Source organism: Dreissena polymorpha, chromosome 6 (genome assembly GCF_020536995.1).
Source record: "Dreissena polymorpha isolate Duluth1 chromosome 6, UMN_Dpol_1.0, whole genome shotgun sequence".
NCBI lineage: Eukaryota > Metazoa > Mollusca > Bivalvia > Myida > Dreissenidae > Dreissena > Dreissena polymorpha.
This window is the reverse complement of record NC_068360.1, coordinates 81564293-81583760: the sequence shown is the minus strand read 5'-3', so window position 1 is coordinate 81583760 and position 19468 is coordinate 81564293. Positions and strand designations below refer to the sequence as shown.

At 35.9% G+C, this 19468-nt stretch overlaps 1 non-coding gene across 1 annotated transcript; it reads left to right on the top strand.

The window, feature by feature from the left end:
- The first annotated feature begins 5502 nt into the window (after positions 1-5502).
- Trnas-uga (transfer RNA serine (anticodon UGA)) lies at positions 5503-5584 on the top strand. The gene has a single exon. It is a non-coding gene; the product is annotated as a tRNA-Ser (tRNA).
- Positions 5585-19468: the final 13884 nt, after the last annotated feature.

Sequence of the window (19468 nt, the reverse complement as noted above, 5' to 3'; positions counted from 1 at the left end):
TCAACATATAGAACATATTTCACCTGGTGTTATATGTTCATGACAGCAGTCAAGGCATGGCATTCTAGTGTCAACATATAGAAGGTTCCGCCTGTTCTTATCTGCTCATGACAACAGCCAAGGCATGGTATTCTAGTGTCAACATATAGAACATGCTCCGCCTATTGCTATACGTTCATGACAACAGCCAAGGCAAGGTATTCTATTGTCAACATATAGAACATGCTCCGCTTGTTGTTATACGCTCGCGACAACAACCGAGGCATGGTATGCTATTGCCAACATAAAGAACATGCTCCGCCTTTTCTAATACGTTAATGACAACAGCCAAGGCATGGTATTCTGTTGTCAACATATAGAACATGCTACACTTGGTGTGATATGTTCATGACAGCAGTCAATGCTTGGTTCTCCATTGTCAACATATAGAACATGCCCCGCCTGTTGTTATACGTTCATGACAACATCAAAAGCATGATATTTTGTTGTCAACATATAGAACATATTTCACCTGGTGTTATATGTTAATGACAGCAGTCAAGGCATGATATTTAAATGTCAACATACAGAACATGCTCCTTCTGTTGTTTTACTTTCATGACAAGGCATGGTATTCTATTATCAACATATAGAACATGCTCCGCCTATTGTTATACGTTCATGACAACAGCCAATGCATTGTATTATATTATCAACATATAGAACATGCTCCGCTTGTTGTTGTACGCTCGTTACAACAGCCAAGACATGGTATTATATTGCCAAAATATAGAGAATGCTCCGCCTGTTGTTATTCGTTCATGACAACAGCCAAGGCATGGTATTTTATTGTCAACGTAAAAAACATATTTCACCTAATGTCATATGTTCATGCGAGCAGTCAAGGCATGATTTTTTATTGTCAACTTACACAACATGCTCCGTCAGTTGTTACACGTTCAAGACAACAGCCAAGTCATGATATTCTATTGTCAACATATAGAACATGCTGCGGCTATTGTTATACGCTCGTGACAACAGCCAAGGCATGGTATTATATTGCCAACATATAGAACATGCTCCGCCTGTTGTTATACGTACATGACAACAATCAATGCATGTTATTCTATTGTCAACATATAGAACATGCTCCGGTTATTGTTTTACGTTCATGACAACAGCCAAGGCATGGTATTCTGTTGTCAACATATAGAACATGCTACAGCTGGTGTTATATGTTCATGATAGCAGTCAAGGCATGATATTTTATTGTCAACTTACAGACCATGTTCCGTCGTTGTTATACGTTCATGACAACAGCCAAGGCATGGTTTTCTTATGTCAACATATCGAACACGCTCCGCCTATTGTAATACGTTCATGACAACAGCCAAGGCATGGTATTCTTTTGTCAACATATTGAACATGCTCCGCTGTTTTATACGCTGATGACAACAGCCTAGGCATGGTATTCTATTCCCAACATATAGAACATGCTCCGCCAGTTGTTATGTGTTCATGACAAGAGCCAAAACATGGTATTTTGTTGTCAACATATAGAACATATTTTACCTGGTGTTATATGTTCATGACAGCAGTCAGGGCATGATACTTTATTGTCAACTAACAGAACATGCATCGTCTGTTGTTGTAATAATAACCTATATATTAATAATAATAATAGTTCTGGCTACCATAACTTTAAATGTCGCTTTTTATGATTTTTGACTGGCGCGACTTTATAGTTATGGACCAACCCCATTACGAAAGTCAACCAGAAATTCCCGAAAAGTTGACAGTTAGCAAAGACCGGTCCAAAACAGCTTTTAAATTTAGTTATTGCTCAAATCAACCACTTGATCGGAAAGATTGACATTTTTCACATTTAACTGATATATTCTTTCACAAAATACTATCTTAATTATTTAAAATTTATCTATTCTGCTTTTACATATCAAGAAAAACAGCGATGTGACAGACTTACTTAAATGCGAATCTCCCGAGATTTCACGGTCATATGACGTTATTTCTATTTTAGTAACATACCATGTGCTCAAGTGTTTTCAATTCAAAATGACATTTCCCGGTATTTAAGATTATTCTGGCTTGTTTTGTAAACAAATTCTAGTGTAAATACAAACTCAAAGTAAATATTATTTAAAACTACCTGATTCACACTGAAATCAGTCTTATAATCCACCAGACGTAAGTTGTTTATCACAAATAATAGATTTCAAAAACGAAAGTAATGTTTACAATTTTAGCAAAAAATGTCAAGGTCGATCCGAAAGTATCCAAATGAAAACTCGTCACGTGAGAAAGCGACAATGGCGTCAAAATTGTGAATTTCAGACTGATGAGAGTTATTTTCATATATTGTAAGATGCATTTGAAACATTTGAACCTTAAAATAATCCCCGATGCAGTAATTTATATTCATTCACCAATATATGTAGAAATGTATCCAAGAAAATGTGCTTTCTTTGATTTATAGCGCGACATAAATATGTTATGACTCTGGTTGACTTTTGATACGGGGTTGGCTTCAGCGTACAGGTCTGTCAATACTATATAAACTGTACGCTGAAGTTTCTTTAGCTATAATAATAATAGACATGACATTCTAGTTGCCGACTATCATTTAAACCAACAAAGCATCTGAAATCAATACAAACATATAAAACAAGATAAGACATGACAAAACATATACAATGACGATACATAACCTTGAACACATAAAATACATGGACCTTAGTCCATATAAACGGACTGCCAAAACCTTTGATAATTTTTGCTTTGGCGGCTCTGGCAGTCCATATGCACCCCTTCATAAACATGGGTGCAGTTCAGCGCAGAGAATCCGTGCGCTTCACTAAACAGACGCTGTTCGAGACAAATTGAGGAAAATAATGAATAAACTTCATAAACATGTTAAATTTACCTGAATGGCAACCTACGGATGTTATCCTTTGCATGCACCCTAAAAAAAAACACGACAATGTTTCAACACACTTTCCTCGCTGACATGTTTTATGTTCAAATTTGAAACAGTGTATTCTGTATCGAAAAACACATCGTTATCGACTTTGTAGTAGCAACCACCGCACCTACCTAATTCAGGGCAGATAAGTTTTTTGTATATTCAGGAAAACCGACTCCACTGTAGGTTGCCAAAGTACGCGTCAATTACTCGTTGAAAACGTAGTTTTAGCAAATAAAAAGTACAATGGATTTAATAGAACGATGAACAAACTTGAAGAATTTGACCAACATATTTCGCGATCGCGTTGATTTCTTTGCCAATTTTTAATGGTAAGTTTTCATTTTAAATTATTTATTTGTTATATAACGAATTCTTAGTATTAATTGGTTTTATTTAGAAGAAAAATGTATACTTTACATAATAATAAATAAGAATCTGAAATATTTTGCGCGTATATGTTATGTTTGTTATTTTAAAATTACCTGGTAAAATACAACAAGGGAGGTAACTGTTACATTGTAAACAAACAACAACAACAACAACTAGGCTGTAACACTTGATAAGTTTATTGGTTTGTTTAATAATATAATTAACATACTTACACTTGTGTATGTTTTTTTTATTTGTTTGAACCCATTGAACTTGTTTTTGTGTAAACATTAAGGATAACAATCGAATATAACTGTTTTATTTATGAAACAAAATTTTACGATTTGTACCAAACTTTATTTATACCAAATTTCATTTATTTTACATAATTATTGAAAATATCATTGATACAGATAGTCGTTCCTATTGATAGAAATTTTGTATATTTTATAGATTACACAGTCACTAATGAACTATGAGTGAAGACCTGTATGAATATGATTCTGACAATACAGTTAATATCAACTATGCATGGCCCCATTACCAACCCTGGGGTGCCCCGCCCACATAGGCCATGCCCACCCAAAATTGCATTTTACTATATTTTCTTAATTTCTACACCGATTCACTTCAACTTGATACTGAATCTCTTTTATGACAAAAGTCAATCTCAACTATGCATGGCCCCATTACCAATCCTGGGGCGCCCCGGCCACATAGGCCACACCCAACCAAAATTGTCTTTATTCCCACGCTTTTTGAAAAGCTTGAGGATGTTGTGGTTATCTCCGATGTCCGTCCGTCTGTCCGCCCGTCCGTCCTGGCCACTATCTCCTCCTTCACTATTAGCACTAGAACCTTGAAACTTACACACATGGTAGATATGAGCATATGAGCGAACCTGCACGATTTGTAATTTTGATCGACCCCTGAGTCAAAAGTTATTAGGGTTGGGGTGTGGCCGGGTCAGAGATTTTTACTCATTTTTTAAGGTTATTTTACTATAATTTCTTCATTTCTACACCGATTGTCTTCACATTGATACTGAACCTGTCTAATGACAATACGGTCAATCTCAACTATGCATGGTCCCATTACCACCTTGGGGCACCCCGCCCACATAGGCCACGCCCACCCAAAATTGAATTACTCAGTTGAATGAAACAAAAAGAGCTGATTTATTTAAAAGTGATCATTGAAAATGTGAAAATTTATATCATAGTCAATAAATTATAATGACTAAATAATGGTGTGATGGCTGGATTCAAGGTCTATATGATATGTGTAATGAATAATACACAACTGGTTTAAGCCTAATAAATTGATATTTATTTATGCTATTATAATGGCACTTTGCATTGCACATGGTGTTTGTTTTGCAATTCAAAATTACTGCAGTAAAATATTGTTTCCGCTCAATAGCTTAACACATGAAATTATATTGTCTATCTTAATTGTCAATGCATTATTGGTTCAAAATATTATCTATTGTTTAACAAGTATAGCTTTACATATTCATTGAAGGTACCGGTTTGTCACTTTAAATGACTTTGTAGTTTGAAATTCAAATTTAAAACAAATGTCAGCATACAAAAGGCAGCCATAAGCGTATAAGCACATTGTTCTTCAATAGGTTTTATCATAAAAAAACAATCAGCGTTTCTTTGTTCCTGTCATTGATAAAACAAAGAAATGAACTTGGTGAGGGTTGATATGCCTCAAATAGACTAAACCTGATATCCCTCCCCAGCGAATTCCGTTCAGCTTAATCATCATGCAAGCTCAATAGAAGATATGTTATACCTATTGAAATGTTACTAAAATAGAAATAACTGTAATGTTACATATCATTTTGTTTAGTTTAAAATTACAAATTTATTCTGTGTATGTATGCTAACCATGATATCTATTTCTGCACTACTGTTAACTGGTATTGCAATAGGTTTTGAAAACGATGAATACATTTTGATAAAAAAACAAACATGAAAAACTAGAACACTTAAAGTTCTTGAGTATATATAAGTTGTTTTCCACCTGCCACTTTTTAGTAATGCATTATTTGCAGTAAAAACTGAATTGTTACATGTATTGTTGTAAAATTGCAAATTTCAAAGTAGCACACCCATAATGATTTCCCGCGATTTCTTCGAAGACTGAAGAGCCAGTGTAAAGTTGCCGTGGCCGAGTGGTTTAGGCGATAGACTTGAAATCTTTTGGGATTTTCCCGCGCAAGTTCGAATCCTGCCGACAACGGATACTTTTTTCGATGCGTTTTATTTCTTTTCTAACTTAATTTGATTTAATATAGCATATAAGTTATGTTTATTATCCCCACGTTTTTCATAAAAAAGTGGGGATATTGTGGTGATGTGCGTCTGTCCGTCCGTCCTGGCCACCTGCTCTTCATACACTATTAGCACTAGAACCTGGAAACTTACATACATGGTAGCTATGAGCATATGTGCGACGGTGACAGTGACGGAATTTTGATCTGACCCCTGGGTCAAAAGTTATGGGGGTTGGGACGGGGACGGGTCAGAGATTTTCACTCATTTTTTATGTTATTTTACATTAACTTCTGAATTTTTGCACCGATTTACTTCAACTTGATACTGAGCCTCTCTTATGACAATAAGGTCAATCTCAACTATGCATGGCCCCATTACCAACCCTGGGGCGCACCGGCCACATAGGCCAGGCCCACCCGAAATTGTCTTTTACTATCATATCTTCATTTCTACACCGATTCACTTAAAATTAATACTTAACCTCTATTATAACAATACGGTCAATCTCAGCTATGCATGGCCCCATTACCAACCCTGAGGCACCCCGCCCACATAGGCCACGCCCACATAGGCCACGCCCACCCAAAATTGCCTTTTACTATAATTTCTTCATTTCTACACGGATTCACTTCAAATTGATACTGAACCTCTCTTATGACAATACGGTCAATCTCAGCTATGCATGGCCCCATTACCAACCCTGGGGCAACCAGCCCACATAGGCCATGCCAACATAGGCCATGCCCACCTAAAATTACCTTTTACTATAATTTCTTCATTTCTACGCCGATTCACTTTAAATTGATACTGAACCTCGCTAATGACAATACGGTCAATCTCAACTAGGCATGGCCCCATTACCAACCCTTGGGCGCCCCGCCAACATAGGCCACGCCCACCCAAAATTGCTTTTTAGTATAATTTCTTCATTTGTACATCGATTTACTTCAAATTGATACTGAACCTCTCTTATTACAATACAGTCAATCTCAACTTCGCATGGCCCAATTATTAACCCTGGGGCGCCCCGCCCACATAGGCCACGCCCTCCCAAAATTGCCTTTTACTATAATTTCTTCATTTCTACACCGTTTCACTTCTAATTGATACTGAACTTCTCTTATGACAATACAGTCAATCTCAACTATGCATGGCCCCATTACCAACGCGGGGGCGCCCCTGGGTCAAACATGCGGCGTGGGGATACGCGTCGGCTTCTGCCGCGCCATTACTAGTTGCATTTAAATTGTATTTAAATGAATCGAAACGTATTAAATTTTTATTTCATTTTCAATATTTGTCATCATAATTAATGCAGCAGTACTGTGGGATAAAGTAAAACCATGTATTATTATACCCCCCTTCGAAGAAGAGGGGGTATATTGCTTTGCACATGTCGGTCGGTCGGTCTGTCGGTCCATCCATCAGGTGGTTTCCGGATAATAACTCAAGAACGCTTGGGCCTAGGATCATGAAACTTCATAGGTACATTGATCATGACTCGCAGATGACCCCTATTGATTTTGAGGTCACTAGGTCAAAGGTCAAGGTCACGGTAACCCAAAATAGTAAAATGGTTTCTGGATGATAACTCAAGAACGCATATGCCTAGAATAATGAAACTTCATCATTAGATAGATCATGATTCGCAGATGACCCCTATTTATTTTGAGGTCAGTAGGTCAAAGGTCAAGGTCACTGTGACCCGAAATAGTAAAATGGTTTTCGGATGATAACTCAAGAACGCATACGCCTAGGATCATGAAACTTCATCATTAGATAGATCATGACTCGCAGATGACCCCTATTGATTTTGAGGTCACAAGGTCAAAGGTCAAGGTCATGGTGACCCGAAATAGTAAAATGATTTTCAGATGATAACCCAAGAACGAATACTCCTAGGATTTTGAAACCTCATAAGTAGATTGATCATGACTCGCAGATGACCCCTATTGATTTTGAGGTCACTAGGTCAAAGGTCAAGGTTACGGTGTCCCGAAATAGTAAAATGGATTTCGGATGATAACTCAAGAACGCATATGCCTAGGATCATGAAACTTCATGGGTAGATTGATCATAACTCGCAGATGACCCCTATTGATTTTCAGGTCATTAGATCAAAGGTCACGGTGACCCGAAATAGTAAAATGGTTTTCGGATGATAACTCAAGAACGCATATGCATAGGATCATGAAACTTCATGGGTAGATTGATCATGACTTGCAGATGACCCTTATTGATGTTGAGGTCACTAGGTCAAATGTCAAGGTCACGGTGACCCGAAATAGTTAAATGGTGTCCGGATGATAACTCCAGAACGCTTACGCCTATGATCATGAAAATTCATAGGTACATTGATCATGACTCGCAGATGACCCATATTGATTTTCAGGTCACTAGGTCAAAGGTCAAGGTGACCCGAAACAGTAAAATTGTTTCCGGATCATAACTCAAGAACGCTTTTGTCTAGGATCATGACACTATATATGTACATTGATCATGATTCGCAGATGACCCCTATTGATTTCCAGGTCACTAGGTCAAAGGTCAAGGTCACAGTGATAAAAAACGTATTCACACAATGGCTGCCACTACAACGGACAGCCCATATGGGGGGGCATGCATGTTTACCAAACAGCCCTTGTTTAATTTTTATCTCTATTTCAGGATTATTATTTTTATATTTCATCCTATGGTGATCGGAGACTAAGAAAACAGTGTAGACAAATGAGGTATTATTGATATATTTAGTGTATATTATTTACATTTAGTATTTTCACAGTCCCAATTTCGAATTATTTACACAATCTTATTATTTAAAAAAAAATTATATGAGCCTCAATCTGGGAAAATGAGCTTTATGCATAAAGTGTCCTCCCAGATTAGCCTGTGCATAAAGTGTCCTCCCACATTAGCCTGTGCATAGTCCGCAAAGGCTCATCAGGCACGACAATTTCTACCAAAACTGGATTTTTGTTAAGGCGAGAGATCTTTAAACGAAAAATACAATAAAAGCGGAAAGCCTCTTCCCTGATAAGCATGTGCTATTTAATGTACATATATAACCATTTGAAAAAAATGGTTTGTCATAAAATGTGATATGAATGAACTTTCATGTCATGAAATTATATTGTGCAGGTATAATAAATTAAATACTCATTACACAATAATGCACTTTAAATTATTATATTATTACATTATATTTTCTAAATGAGGTTTTTTTTTTGCAAAAAAGACACAGTATTTTTCATTATTATCATAAAAAATGTTCATTTCAATTCATTACAGCGTGCAATCCAGGAGGGGGAAGTTCTAAATAACTCGTATATAGCACTGTTGCAGCCAACCGGGATTCCTTCTCTGTGTTAAATGTTTAATATATGTAAAATATGTTAATGCAATCTATAACTCTGTCATATAAACAAATATATAGTACTTTTTAATGTGGGGTTAGATTTTCTTTCAAAAATGTATATCCATTTATTACCTCCCCTGAATTTTGCAATTTTTATTCTATATTTAAACATTTACTCTTTTACATATAGGGTACAAAGTGTATATTTTCTGATTAGTATTCACTTATTATTTAAGAAAATGTATAATTTGCCATTGATTATGGTGACATTAAAAATATGTGGTGGTTGCTATTTGTAGGCTCCAACACATAACCCGACATGCAAAATATTGGTGTACTGCGACCTAACCAATATTGGGTCAATTTTCCAATATGGCGGATACAGCGTACGAAAGCAAAATTAAGTTAATAAAAAGCAATTATTTATTGTTTTAATGGCACCATTCGTATGAGTTTGTGGTTTAGACAGGTAAACGTTGATAAGATCTTGCAGTTTCAGTGTTCCTTAACCATTGCATTGTTGATTAAATTTTGCACCCATGGGCAAGAGCCGGCGAATTGTAACTATCAGCTAATCATTGGGGTATAAAGCTGAGAGTTGAATTATTGCAACTAGCATGGACCTTACCGATTTAGGGAATCGAATTCCTCTCACAGTCTCTCAATCACGACTTCTTTAGTTGTGCGTTTGCTGCAAATTAATATACATGCAAATATTATTAAGTGTCATTTAGTACAACTTGTTTTTAAGTAAAAGATAAGACAAATGTACCGTTGGGCTGTTATTTCCGGAGTCGCGAAAACATGTGATGCTTAACATCTAAATACTTAAAATCATTATAGAAATACAAAACCATATGAATGCAGTTCACTGCAAACATCAACCCACAAAATACTATACCTCGAAACCAAATGCTACGATGTATTAAACAAATACATTGACTCTGCACTCTGTACAGGTCTTTCGTGTTTAAACTCTTCTCTTAACTGCCAGAAATGCAATCTGAACGCATCGGACAGTGGGCTACACCACACCGACTCTCTGGTGTACGTAGGCGGCCGTCATATTGGATTTGGAAGGGTGTGTAGAAATACCAAAATCCCCGTAATTACCGAAATCCCCCGAAATCCCCAAAAATGTATTATTTATCAAAATACTGCGGATATTAAGATAGAATATTGCAAAATACAATCAATTCACTGATGAAAAATTGTTTTTATCCCTGTTTGGTAGTGAAAAACTAAAATATATACATAATTATTGGGATTCCGAGTATGAATCCATAGTGCATGTTTTCACAAGCACGATCAGGTACAGAAATCCCCGCTGTAAAGATCTTCAAGTGTCAAAAAATCATCTGGGTGGCTTTTTGATATTAGAAAGAAGAGGTACAGACAAAAACTTAACAACAATATCCCACTTCTTTTGAAAAATATTGACTTGTAGCGGGGATTTCGGTTATTCTACATTCGCCCACAGAGTACCGAAATCCCCCATATTTACATCTGAAAGTGTCAAAAATATCATTTGTATTCTTGGTTTTTCGCTTTGATTGAATGTTTACGTGCAAAAAATAATATGAATGTAAATTATTAAGCACACTTGACAGCATAAGTTGCCTCTTAGGGGGGATTTCGGTAATTCTACATTCGCCCGCCGAGTACCGAAATCCCCCATATTTACGCCTTACAGGGTCAATATGCCATCGGTATGATTGTTTCTTGGCATCGCATAACTTTTAATGCACAATTTAACAAATAATGATATTAGTATTATTTTAAAGCACTCTTGACACCATACGCTGCCTCTTAGCGGGGATTTCGATAATTCTACACAAGAGCATAGACGCGCGCCGGTACCGAAATCCCAACTGTACCAACCTGCAACCTGAGTCCAAAAAATTATTATGGTGCTTACTTATTGTAGAAATCAGTTAGACAGACAAAAAATATCAACAAAATCCCCTGGTGACTTCTGTTGAAAAGGTATCACTTACATGTATGATGTAACCAAGTTTGGCTTTTCTACCTTAATTCTTGACGCGAAACGCTGTTACGCATGGCGCTTTCAACGGCAACTTTTATGAATAAATCTGTGTGTCATTGTACCGGAACTTTGCGATCTTTCTCAAAACAGATTATACCTGTAGGAAAAGTGCCTTTAATTCAAATTTAAAGGGGTTGGGTTCTCTTTAAGGTCACATAACTCCAAACCGGAACTCCTGTTTGCAGGGTTAGATGCAGTCAGTTTGATACTTAGCACACATTGTTCAGTGCATGCTGCATAAAATTTGTAAAATACATTGCAAATGGAATGTTTTGGTAGCAATTTGAAGGTATATTTGTAAGCAATAAGAAAAAAAAAGCCATTTTTGTGCTCTACTTTTTCTGTTGATGGTTCCCGGCTTTGAAAGTAGGTCATACTATTTGAGCCCAAATTGGTCGCCTGCACAGCTGTCAAAACCGGTGTGCCTATTCTAAGGTGAATATTTTTAGTTACAACGTATAGAATTTAATGACATCCTTTTTTTCAAATGATTATGCATTTATCTTTCCAATGAGGTGTGATGATATAGTGGGTCATTGCTTGATCATGGTAAAAATTGATATCGAACTTCAACTATTTAATATGTAATATAGAAGGAAATTAATTGCGCATGCGTAACCTCCACCAAATACACCCGAGAGACGATCGCCGTTATGGCGGAATTGTCCGAGGAGTCCCGATTGCCAGAAATGACCACGTGACCAATTTATGCGAGACAACGAAAGAAAAATAAACCAAAAGATAAAGGTTACAAATCAACATTAAACATTGGTAAAATAACCACAGGGCTACATTGTTATACGTTCAAGACAACAGCCAAGGCATGGTATTCTATTGTCAACATATAGAACATGCTCCGCCTATTGTTATACGTTCTTGACAACAGCCAAGGCATGGCATTCTATTGTCAACGGCTAGATTGAACTTTACCGGTACGCAGTTGTTTACCACTATCGACAAAGCGGGGGTTTGGGGGCGGTAGCCCCCGATACTAAGGAAATATATAGGATAAAAAAGATTATAAGGTGTTGCGTTAGTTGTTATGTGTAAGGTGTTAAGGGTTAGAGTTAGAGTACGCTGTTTGATGTTAAGTGTTGCGTACCCGTAAAGTTCAATCGTCCCATTGTCAACATATAGAACATACTCCGCTTGTTGTTATACGCTCGTGACAACAGCCAAGACATGGTATTCTATTGACAACATATAGAACATGCTCCGCCTGTTGTTATGCGTTCATGACAACAGCCAAGGCATGGTATTTTGTTGTCAACATATAGAACATATTTCACCTGGTGTTATATATGTTCATGATAGAATTCAAGGCATGATATTTTATTGTTAACTTACACAACATGCTCCATCTGTTGTTATACGTCCATGACTACAGCCAAGGCATGGTATTCTATTGTCAACATATAGAACATGTTCCGCCTGTTGTTATTCGTTTATGACATCAGCCAATGCATGCTATTCTATTGTCAACATATAGAACATGCTCCGCTTGTTGTTATACGCTCGTGACAACAGCCAATGCATGATAATCTATTGCCGACATATAGCACATGCTCCTCTTGTTGTTATTCGTTCAAGACAACAGCCAAAGCATGGTATTTTATTGTCAACATACAAAACACGCTACGCATGCTGTTATACGTACATGACAACAATAATAATCAAGGCATGTTTTTCTATTGTCATTATATAGCACATGCCTCGCCTGTTGTTATACGTCCAAGACAACAGCCAAGACGTGATTTTCCATTGCCAACATATAGAACATGCTCCGCCTGTTGTTATATGTTAATGACAACAGCCAATGCATGGTATTCTGTTGTCAACATATAGAACATGCTCATGTAAATTTCATGATCCTTCAATCAAACACTTGAAATAATAAATATTGGATTTAAAGTGCATTAAGCTAACGTGGTGAGCTATAATCATGCTGTTACCTAGTTAGAGTACATGTGGGTTGGAAACAACGATTTATACTTTTTACCAACATAATTTTAAAGGGCGTATGTATACACCATTGGTTTAATGTTTGTTCTTCGTTGATTAAGGTCCATGCATTAGTTTACAAACTTAAATGGTTTTCATGCCCTAATATATGTCTTCCTATATACGACATTTTTATTATTCCCAGTATTTTGTAGTAAGTACCGCCATATTTTCTTCCTCTCGACATTTTCATTTTTCCTAGTAGTATTTTTTTAATAAAGGCTTAAATGAATATAAGATGTTTTGCTATAACTGTTTGAATTGTTTTGTAACATCTATTTCAAAAAATAAGATACTTTTTTTTTTCATTACTTTCACTAAAAATAATAAGATATAATTCCCTTCACCTTGTAGTTGATGAAACTCGGCCAACCTCTTAATAGCGGCCTTTTATACTGTCCATTGAACTTTCATTCAACGATTTGAGATAAAAATATAGTGGACTAATCAACAAATGGTGACAGAATATATTGCATATTCTAAACGAGAAATCGGGTTATTCATAAAGATAAACTAAATTACATGCAAAATCAGTCATAAAACAGCTTTCGTATGGACCGGTTATAAATCATATTATATAGGATAATTATATATAATGCAGTAAAAATCAGTATTTACAGTATAATCTTGGTTAGTTCCCCGTGTATACAAATAAAGTACCTTTGTACAAAAAATATAATGATAAATACTAGTAAATTATGCTTCCATTCGGTACGAGTTATGTTAAATGAACATAAATAGTTTTCGGACCCATACTCAATGAGTATAACGTACAGAAATGTAAACATGAAGTTGTATTATTTATAACTTGTTGGTTTCCCAGAATCTATTTTAAGTCTCTTGTTGGCGCATGCGCATTACAATACCATGCCTCGCCATTCTATTTATAGATGGTGACGGCACTTCGTTTTGAATCTCTATCAAGACTGATGGCGATTTTCAGAAGCACGATTACTTGACTTACTTTCGCTTTTACTTTTCACTTGTAAAAGAAGTGCTACCCACAATTCTTTGCGCGTTAGTACACAGGTCAGTAAGACCGGTGTGTACACAATGTCCGGTGTGTACACACTGATGCCTCGCTCGCAATCTCTTGCACGACGGTCACATTACATTCACCTCTGTGTTGGGCTAAGAACGGACTAATGTTTTGAAAGCGTCTCATTCATGTCATGATCATTCCAAGCGTTCATCATTGAGGTTACAGGATACTAAACAATCTCTTGCACGACGGTTACATTGCATTAACTGCATTAAAGAAAACCATCTCATACCATGATATCTTATATCAGTCTTAATTAATTATTATAAAATTGATATGTTTTTTTATGTTAAGAAACCAACATACATAAATACGTCGAAGCAATGCCTAACGTCACTCAATAAAAAATATGTACAATTGTTTACATTTGTGAAGTGCGTGGAATGATTACATCTGTGTAAATGTGCAATAAAATAGTTCCAAAGAGTTGCATTAAAACTCACAAGTTTTTGCACGATTTATCGTACATTTAAAAGTCATTTTTCTTAATTAAATGCATGCGATCTTAAATATCCACTCAAATATACATTGTATGCGTTTGTTCGGTTTTAGCTATTTGGTAGACAAAATGGCGTGCTGAGCCTTATGCAGAGTTGTATGTGAGAGCAAGGAACGACAACTCTGCGTGGAGATTGCCTCGCTCGTTGTCGTTGTCCCCTTCCCGATCAACTTTTATACCACGATAAACAATTGACATGACGCCGCCTGTCAATCAAGTTCTTATCTAAGAACTGATCTACCAATCAGCGATCGATTAATCGGGCGCGTTAGTTAGCAACGCACAGTCCGCCATTTTCTAGACAAACTATGTATAGGTTCACTTTTACTTTAGTGAGTATCTTTTGTTTTCCTCTTTAAAAAAGTAGATTAAAAATGGTTAAACGGTGTCGATGGGGACTATGTTACTCGGACAATCGATATCCTGAAAGATAAGTTGGTGACATTTAATTTATATCGTTTCCAAAGCCGAAAAGATATCTTGAGAAGTGTAAGAGATGTATAAATGCATGCGGTTGTCACCACGAACAACTGAACGTCAACACTGTCAAAGACAATTATAATATATTTTTATCGGATATACTAGCAGATTTAAATAGTTTATGTTATCGATCTGATTATCACATAATATTTCACGTTTTTAAAAAATAGTTTTATCAGTTACTAGGTCATTAATATACAGAACCGAGGTTCATCTGCATTACTTAAAGAGAAATAAAACCCAGCATGAAGCCTAATTCGTGCTGTGTTTTATTACTCTGATAGTAATGCACTATATTGCCAATATACATGTTATTAGAAGGTGACACGTGATATATTATATTAATAACGGTATCTACACATGTGCAGACATGTGATGTCACCAATGAACGCTTTAAATCCACCTTTGAGATCGAATGCCTAGTTCTCTTTTTTTTTCAACGAGTTTCGTTTGATTTGTTAAAAAAAAACGGAAATGAAATAAGGCAAAAACGGTGTGAATAGGTTTTATGTAACTCTGACATTCGGTATCCATAAGTTAGATTAATTAAATATATACCATTTCAAACGCGGAAATGCGGTCTTGACAAGAGCAAGTGGAAGCTTGTGTAGAATTACCGAGATCACACTTATGGAGCATTTATTTATTTAAAAAACTGGAAATGTTATATTAGAAATAACTACGCATTATTAAGTAGGAATTATATCACGTGTGCTTGTAGAATAATAGAAAAGATTGGTACCAACTTTGCGTAACTTAACGAAATCCCCGTTATAAATCGAGTTTTGTGTGTGCCAGAAACAAGTGAAAACGATTATATGTTTCTATTTTAATAGAATCGAAGTGATAAATGCCACATAATAAGATTTATTATTACTGATATAACCAATAAATGCCGAACTTGGGAGAAGTCGGTACCTGCGCCAGCGTCTGATACAGGTAGCTTTACTGAATTCCCCTTCATACGGCGCTACTTTGTATATGACAATGACCAAACTTATTGTGCTGTCTTGCACTTTCAATTATAGTGATTGATAAATGCCCCATAAGCAATGTTCAATATTATTAATATCACTTTTATACGTAATAACATGTGGGATTTTGGTACACTCGGTGTCAGAAAGCGTGTAAAACTTCACCGAAATCCCAGTTTAAAGCGCTTTTTCGTGTCAAATACACGAGTGGGAATGTTTCGTAAATAACATGGGTAAATGCCGTTGAATAAGTGTTAATTTATTGCTAATACCAACATCACACGTAATAACAGGTTCGATTTCGGTCAGCGCGCAAGCGTTTGGGAGCGTTATTCATGTACCGAAAAACCCGTTATAATAAGCTGATGTTCTCTATAAACGTATATTTTTTGCATTCGCAGAATAACTAAATGACACAAACCCCTTATACAAGTGTCATATGGTGTCAAAAAGTCCATAAAAATAATCCGGAATATCGCGTTAATCTACATGCAGTATATAGGAGGTTTTTGTGTGACGTCACAAGAGGGGTTTTCCGTTACTAAAAATAGATTGGTCGTCAACTTCTTGATCGCGGCCAATTACATTGTATCAGAGTAAAGGTCGTCGGAAGACTTAATACTTACAATTTCACAAAACAAAACTATAAATACCCGTATTCTTTTTTAAAATAAGAATTCAATAAATGATATTTCAAAAATAATAAAACATATAATAATTTGAATATTATAATAAGTGGTGTGGATGCGATAGTGTTATTTTTCATCAACGATTGAAATTTAGTGTACGGGGTGCATTGAATCAGTTATAAAACAAAGCCCTAAAATAGCTCAATACATTAAAATCTTGAAATGTATTTTTAATTTTCTTTTACATTGAATGAATTTTTGTTTCGTTAACATTGAATGAAAATATTAATAAATTTAAGCATTCATATAGAAAAAAACACCTGCATATTTTGCAAATTGAACTGTCTTTGCATGTACACGTATATTTAAAACTCGTCTGTAGTGATAATGAGCGATACAAATCTAGCATTTTATAATACCATTAATCTACACATTTAATTTATTTAACGCAAGTATTTTATATCCCTATAATGACCAAACGCGATTGCTTGTTTTCATGATGATGTTTCGAACACTTCAGTAACGCACGAGCTTTACACATTATAGCAGAGTTAACATTTGCAGGTACCCGTTAAATACGTTAATTGTGTAGCAGTAAATGTGTACAATATTTTAAATGTATAGTTATTAAACACTTTATTATTATGTTTAAACTAGCTAATATATATACTTAATAATTCCTAGCTGTTAATCCATTTCGGACAAATGTCTATTTTTAAATATGTACAAATATTTTATTAAAGCAACTGTTAAGTTTTTGACTTAATGTGTCGAGAGATGACATGGAGGTATCATAAATTGTGTTTAATGACCAGACACATGTGGTTCATGCAGAGACCCCATATAGAGTCATACAAGTATAGGTCCCTGGGTTTATGACACACTGTTTTCTTAGTAATTGTCTTGACAGTATCCGATCATATCGAGATAATTGGTTTGTGACCAAGAAAGGGGCATTTAAACACTGGGTAAAAATGCTGAAACAAAGAGTGTCAAAATTGGTGTGAACTATTAAATAAAAAAACATTAACATTTATCAAGAGGATTTAGTTAATCTGTAACAAGGTAAGTTTTTAAAGACAAATAGGTTCAAATCAGTTTATATATGTTGATTACATAAAATAAATCAATTTGTTGTATGTTTTCGTCCTTATTTGTGTTCGTTCATTAGATTCAATTTAATCTGAAAGAATTTCAATTTCTGAGTATTTTTTGTTCTTCAAAAGGGTCGCGAATATGTTTGTAACCTTATCACGATGCGCTTCATCAATGCAAATAATAGCAGAATGGCCGCAGTTTTGACGGCCAAAATTTGAGCATGCGCAAACGTGACGTCATTGTCGGAATCCCCAAAACCTCCTATAGGCAATGAAGCCATTTTGGTGTTAGCTTGTCTAGGTTTGCTACCCGCTGAGCCACGTGATAAAGTGGGCGGAGCGATCAAAGATAAGGCGTCATGTCAATTGTCTTGCCTCTTGAAAAGTGTTAGCGGTTTTGATTTTTTACTACATAATTTATGTCAACCGTGCGAATGTCGTTCGTTATCGGAAAAACGGTGTCAAGTGCCATGGGTTGTCTCAAGCCGTCTTCAAATATGTCATAGCGCAGTAAATCTTACCCAGTGATAACATTTCGGTATTGAATACTTTGTATACCATAGTCAGCAACATTGTTTATGTTAAAGTAAAGAAAATAAACTGGGAAATGTATATCACATCGTAATCAATATGTATTATCCTGAATTGTTTTAGGTGTACTGTGATATTTATATAATAAATACATTTGATACAAGAATACGATTTGGGAGATCATTGAGGTTCAATAGAGACAACTGATTGACAAACTATAAGTAACCGAGATTCATTCATTAGGTTCATATTTAAACACATCGTATTTCTAAAAACAAAAGAATGTTGAAGAATGTGACAAGCGCAGAAAAAACACATAAGTCACCGATGCACATTCATTTATTAATATATTCTTTTATCAACATTTTTCATTTCCAATCTTGCTCTTAAAAATATATGTGAAATAATAAAAATTAATTTCTTAAAAAAATATTTTTTTATTTGAAGTAGCAAATACATGTATCCGGTTGATACATGTTTTAATCTCGTATAAATCATTAGAAACAAGCGGACGACAATAAACCACGCGTGAAATCGATTTCAATAGTGATTGTCTGACGTCACTAATACGGTATATATGCTCGGGTTTCACGTATCTCGTTCCTTTTGCGAAATAGCTTTGACTGAGAAACTTGTGTTTACACATCCATAAACTGAAATCTGCAATGTCGGTATGAGGTCGTAGCGTGCGAAGACGGGTGGGGCAAGCCGTAGCGAAACATAGACAGAGAGCGGGACGGGGGATGCAGGCGGCAGTTGATCCGGACCCGGCGAATAAACAAAGGACCAGATGGCGTAGAAGGAATGCGGCGAAAACGGCGCCGGTACAAGAGCCGGCATCAGCTCCTGTTCCTGGACCAAAGCCAGAGGCGGAACTCGCAGCAGCGCCACCTGCAACTTGTATACGCGCAGACGATAACGCTGCAAATGGTGAGGTTGTTGATTTCTGTGATATTTTCCGCACAGCCGATGGGCTACCATGTGGTCACAACGTGGGTAATCACGAGGCACTAGCGTGCAATGCCAACGAAATCTTACCTAAGTCAAGTCTGTCTAGAATGGATAATATTCAAAGAATTTATATATTGCCTAAACAAACAAATGATGATGCATCAATTTACGTGCCCGCGTCGCTTACATAGCGACATGTATTTGTTGTGGCGAATATGTTAATCTTGCATTATTGCTTAAAAC